The sequence below is a fragment of the Octopus bimaculoides genome, chromosome 16 (genome assembly GCF_001194135.2).
Source record: "Octopus bimaculoides isolate UCB-OBI-ISO-001 chromosome 16, ASM119413v2, whole genome shotgun sequence".
In the NCBI taxonomy this organism is placed as follows: Eukaryota; Metazoa; Mollusca; class Cephalopoda; order Octopoda; family Octopodidae; genus Octopus; species Octopus bimaculoides.
The window spans coordinates 19,368,747-19,375,228 of NC_068996.1; the positions used below are offsets into that span (position 1 = coordinate 19,368,747).

Here is a 6,482-nt window from a genome sequence, read left to right on the forward strand (position 1 = left end):
ACTTTCAATACAGTAACCATAAGAGCACCACAGCAAACCACATCACATACCCAAGGTGCACAGAGCTGCGCTCGGTAGTGAAGTGAAAGCACGTTATAAAAATAAAACTACTGAACAATAATAATAGTAATAATAATAATAATAATAATAATAATAATAATAAAGATATAAATAATAATAACGACGACGACAACAACAGCAGTAACAGCAATAATAATAATAATAATAATAATAATAATAATAATAATAATAATAATAATAATAATAATAATAATAATGCCCTGATGCAGTACCAGGCAGTAGCTCTCATGGCTTCTCATCTTAATTGATTGGAAGTGTTATCATGTACATTGTTTTGTCTTGGTATAAAGGATGGGATGCAGCAAATATTCTGCTTAATACCACAGATTTGCTTGTCAGTTGCTTGACCTTAACTAGTTGAACATGTCTTAGTGGCTGACGAGATGTGCATCTCTGATCCTAAGCAGAAGTTGAGAGGAATTCTTTGGTGTTTGGATAATTCACCTCTGGAAGCTTGGCTGTTTTGTTCAACGTCCTTAAACGACCCTTATTCAGGGACTTTTTGATGGGTTACTCGATCTGAAGAAAATTCTAACTGGGCCCCACTTGCAAGGTCATGCGCTGTTTGTCTTGATATGAGATTATCATGTCACATATGGTTGTAATGCATGTATCTGGTGTACCCTTATCAGATGGGCTGTCATGATGGGTATACTGGGCTTCGTATATTTTACCCTAGTGTTACTTTGGCGGCGTACGCTGCCCTCTCACTCAATAACAATAATAATAATAATAATAATAATAATAATAATAATAATAATAATAATAATAATAATAATAATAATAATAATAATAATAATAGGGACTACTCGATTACATTGATCCCAGTGTTTCACTGGTACTTAATTTATCGACCCCGAAAGGATGAAAGGCAAAGTCATAATTTCATTATTTACCACGAGGGTGAAGAGACATTCATGTATGGATGAAGAGCTCAGGACTGAAGGATGAAACCGAAGGTTTTATCATAGTAGCACAAGATCAAAGCTTGGTAACCAGGGCTTACCACAACAAAATAATGAACGACGGCACTGACCCGAAATTCAGAATGTGCCATGAGCAGGATGAAACAATGGACCGCATCTTACCTGGATGCACAGCGCTTGCAAAAACCGAATATATTCATAGACACGATAGAGTAGCACTATATATCGATTGGAAGATACGTAAACACTACCAGCTTCCAACTTCAGAAAGATGGTACCAGCATAAACCTGAAACTGTGACCGGAAAAGATGACAACAGTACTCTGGGACATGCCAATCAACACCGATAAAGAAACCAAGGCAAACAGGCCGGACATAGTCATCAAAGATAGAAAGAATAAGAAATGCTAATCAATATGTGACAGTACCATCAGAGAGAAATGTGTCCATTAAAGAAGTTGAGAAGTTATTTAAGTACAAAGACCTAGAAGTAGAAGTGACCAAGACGTGGGGAATGAAAATCAGCACAGGACCAGTGGTGATTGGAGCGTTAGGGCTAATTAAAAAGGGCCTTGATAAGCAGTTCAACAAACTCCCTTGCAGTATTAACGTGGGAGAACTTCAGAAAATAGTGTTGTTAGGTTCCGCACACATTTTACGCCGTGTACTCTCCATGAGATGAGGACCTGCTGTGACCCTAGGTTCAAGGGATGATCCCGGTTCAGCAGAAGATAACGGACCATATTTAATTCTATAAAAAAAAAATGATAATACTTTCTACTATAGGCACAAGGCCCAAACTGTGACGAGGAGAGGACTAGTCGATTACATCGATCCCAGTGTTTCACTGGTACTTAATTTATCGACCCCGAAAGGATGAAAGGCAAAGTCATAATTTCATTATTTGCCACAAGGGTGAAGGACGAGGATGACAATGCAAATACAGGCATAAAGTATGGGTGTTAACATATAATGAAATGATAAAAAGAAAGAATGTATACACGGTATACGCTGAAAAAGAAGTGGCATATGCATAGTATACAAAAGTTTAAAAAAGCGGCGGAGAGGATGATAAAGATGCAGAAAGGCCTCTAGGGATAATTGAGGAACCTCACTGTTCGACATTTCCCTGAACCTCAGGAGCAAGTACCCTCTCTAATTCCTTCTCCCCGACTCACAGGTCTACACTTACAGAGGTACCATCCACTCTTGCCATTTTCGGAACTTTTACCCACCTTTCAATAAACTCCCTCGAGGACAGCACTTCCCTCTCCACTCTCAATTTCCTTTATAAGGAAACTTGAAGAAGTCAATGAGAGCTCTACCAAAGAGGAATATATCTGTCCTCATGCTTTTCAACCTTATCCATCACATAACCTCTTTCACCACAGCCACTACGCAATGGAAAACTGCCTTGCCTGCCCGATTCAAGGAAGGCGACGAGCGATCATCACTACAGACTCGGCCGACAGACAGAACCGCCCCACACGTGACAGCAGCTGTTCGGCATAACCCCCACAAGTCACTAATGACCGAACGCTGAACGAGGGCATGCAGAACGGTTTCGTCACTGCGCGCAGCTCGGACAAGCCTGTCTGACTGTATATCCGTACCTGTAGAGTTTATCTCGAACCAGTAGTGTCCCCTGGTTGTACTACCAGGTCAAGGATAGCTGGAAATTATTCATCATAGTTCCTGACCAGAAATTCCTCGGGAACGGCCTAGCCAGTATAACAGTAATAATAAAAATTTCTGTATTGACCACAAAGGATAATAATAATTTCTTTATTGACCTCAAAAAGTTTACATTCAGAAAAACATTACGGAGAGCACAGAACAAAACATTTAATGCGTGTGTACATATTTGTACGTGTGTGTGTATATGTGTGTATGTATATGCGTGCGTGTGTGTATATGTGTGCGGATGCGTATATGTGTGAGTGTGTGTATTTGTGCGCGTGTGTGTTGTGAGAGTTTTGCGTGTAATAAGTTTAACGTAAAAATAAGAAAAAAATAACAATGTGTGATCCACGATAGGGTGGAAAACGTTTGAGGGCTGCTTATAGAAAAACCCCATAAAACCATGGGTGCCCTGAATTATCTCCGATTTACAGGCTTACGCTTAGTTCAGGCCCGTTCACTCGCACCATTTTCGCCCCGCTCATTCACCATTCAACTAAGTGACTGGAAGGCAACGCTTCCCTTTCCGCCCTTATTTTTCTCTTCAAGTGAAACTTAAGGAAGTTGATGAAGGATTGGCCAAAGAGAAAAATGTTTGTCTACAGTTCCTTCAATTTCGTCCATCATACGACCTCTTTTGCCATGGCCGCCAGGCATATAAAACTGCTTGCCCTTCCCGGTTAAAAGAAAGCGAAATAATAATAATGGTAATAATTATGTGTTGATCTGAATGAAGGATCAGAATATTAAGTTTAAACAGACCTTCTACAACAGTTGACATCGGTGCAGTTATTGATCGGGAACAACGGTGAGTTGGCGGCTGTAGGAGGAGAGAAGGATGCACAAATTACAGGGTGGCGGTGCAAATCTCCTGCTTCAGCCATCTGGGGAATAAGAATTGGATGTAGTGATTAGTGAGGTGTGTTGTAGAATAGATAAATGTGGGGCTAGGTAAGAAAGAGAAACAAAAGAGTAGCGATAGTAAATAACAAAGAGAGAGAGAGAGAGAGAGAGAGAGAGAGAGAGAGAGAGAGAGAGAGAGAGAGAGAGAGAGAGAGAGAGAGAGAGAGTGAAGGGTGGTTGGTAGGTAGATTCACATACACAAGCACACAAAGAGGCTAGTCATGGGTTTAGAAAACAAATTCCTCTGTTTCATTGCATCTCGGGTATGTCACACTATTTGTACTATCTTATCTTCACTACAAATCGGTTGCATCTCACAAAAGCACTCCTAGTATTAATTATTTCTGAATGGCCTTTATAATGTTCGATGCAAAAATATTTCTTCAGAGTATGTATAAGATGAAATATAATAAAATAAAATAATCAAGGGTTCTTTATATATTCTTTCCACTAACTTTATATGAAATGCAAAGATTGTTGTGTTATGCAAAGATTGCATTGCTCAATCTTGGAAGTGTTATGAACATCTCTTAACACTCCAGATACTTGCTACTCCTGTAAAGGTTACACTTTATCGAAGATTGCAGCTCTCCTTCGAGGAATTTCTACAGACGATATAGTGTCAGAGAATATAGGAGAGTCTATCGTGAATCCTATGGAGAGTGTTCTGTCTTCTGTTGAATTTCAGCAGGTGAACATATGGATTAAATCTCCAGCCTTGAGAGTTTGATTTGATGTTAACTCGTATCAGATTTTCTCTCGTTTGGTACGGAGTTGTCTTTTCTATTGGAAAGACCAACCATTTTTTTGATTTATTTCTTGTCCTGTCATCTGGTTATGTTTGACTGGTTTAGAAAGTACCAGCTTGATTTCGGAATATTCTGATATTGTAAAAGCTCTGCTAATATTGAATTGTTTATTTGAAACAGCAGCCGAAAGTTCTCCACAAAATTCTCTATCGCTTTAAAAACATTTGAATATACAATATAATACATTTCTGGATATTGTATATATAAAAAGACGTGGAGCTCATACTTAGAGCGTTATCCTCCCGGTAATGTTTTGTCAAAGTAAACAGTGACAAACGAATATCAAGACCAGGGCTACAGTTGTGTATATGAAGCATAGCTTAGCCGTTCGGCTAGCAACACTAGGTGTTATAAGTGTCTACATAACAAGACCCTCAGTTGACCCAGCAGCAGCAGCAGCAGTAGCACTCACCATCACCACCACCAGCAACAACAACAACGACAGCAACAACAACAATTGCATGTGAATCTCTCATCAAAACTTCCCACCGAAGGGATCTATCAATTTCTCAACTCTTGGCTCGGTAGCTTCTTACCACAACCACTTAAATACAAACAGATGGCATCATTCTGGTAAGCCCTAGGGTTCTGTTTCGTGCACTATTCTATACATCAGTGCTCCATTCCCGTCACATCTAACAACTACCACTCTTATGCGAAAGATACACCCCTTCATTCCTTCATAACCTTCTCCAGCTATACATCATCCACTCGCATCCTATACATCATACGCCAAACCCACACTGATTCCATGAAGGGAGACCTAGAAAGTGTCTTGCAGCGGGGTAAATGTAATCATCTCTTCAAACATAAAAATATCAAGCAGTAATGACATTAAAGAAACACAATCGCACACATTCCCCTTGAGAGGTAATCAGAACCTTCACGGTTAATGTTGGGTCTCACTGTCACTAAATATCTTTTCTGCTAAAGACATCTTAATAGAGACCGCTTCCCAAAAACTGTCACTTTTCTTCAAAATCAGGGAGTATTTGCCCCCCAAAATTCTCATACCGTCCTTCTAAAGATAAGGTGAAGCTCACAGGAGAACATGGATCTCATATCAAGGACGATACTGCTGTTATGCACTCAGGCTGGGACTGCATTTAAAGAAAGAGAGCTGGCTGATCTCGTACCTACTTCATCCGATCACTCGCGACATACTCATCTTTTTTTATCACTCGTCGCTTTTGTTATGTCCAACACACTACTGCCGCAGTAATAACTATCTCTAGTATCTCCTTCCTGAATATCAATTTTCTCATTCATTTCATGCAGATGTTGGTCTGCATAAGTTAAACGGGGCATTAACGACATCAGTTTCACCAGTCTTGGACTGACTGTAAAGGTATTGGCACTATCTCTTGCTCCAGTTTAGCAAAAGCAACAGCAGAAGCAACAGCAATAACAACACCAGAAGCACCGGGAGTAACAACGACAGCAACATAAATAGATAATCAAATCAGTGAAGAGAACGCACAATGTCCAAACAGTACGGTTACATCACATATTAATCATTGAATGTCAAGATGTGAAATACAGTTTGCAACTAGGCGAAGGTTATGACATAGCAAAACCTATGGTCCTTATGTATGGCAGCAATATTATTCTGTAGACTACGTACGTGACATAAGACTTCCTGGTAGGGGAGGCAGGTGCCAGATAGCAACAACAACAACAGCAACAACAACAACAACAACAACAGCAGCAAAAGCAGTAGTTGCAGCAGCAACAGTAGTAGTAGCAGCAGAAACAAAACAAATCCCGTTACAATTACATCGTCTGCATAGGTGTATTTATTTTAGTAACTATGCAATCATTTATGCAACGTATATAAAAACCTAAACACACATTCAAATCTCAATAGGCCGATATTTCAATTAAACAGGTCATTTTCACCTTTAACCATATTATATCACAGATCGATCTACACCCGGAAAAACATTATTATGATTATACCCTGCTTTCTTTTTTTTTTTGTTATTCTTTCTTGCCCACAAATATCAACGAACGTCTATCGTTTTCCTTGCCAACCGTTGCTTGTACGTCTCTATATCCTTCTAGACTTCACACACACACACAC

At 39.5% G+C, this 6,482-nt stretch overlaps 1 long non-coding RNA gene across 1 annotated transcript in view; it reads right to left on the reverse strand.

Moving 5' to 3' along the window:
• The window catches only part of LOC128249597 (uncharacterized), a 17,308-nt gene that overhangs the window by 4,219 nt on the left and 6,607 nt on the right, over positions 1-6,482 (reverse strand). Inside the window, exon 2 of the long non-coding RNA XR_008265701.1 lies at positions 3,450-3,571. This is a non-coding gene — a long non-coding RNA (uncharacterized LOC128249597). The remainder of the gene's footprint in view (positions 1-3,449; positions 3,572-6,482) is intronic.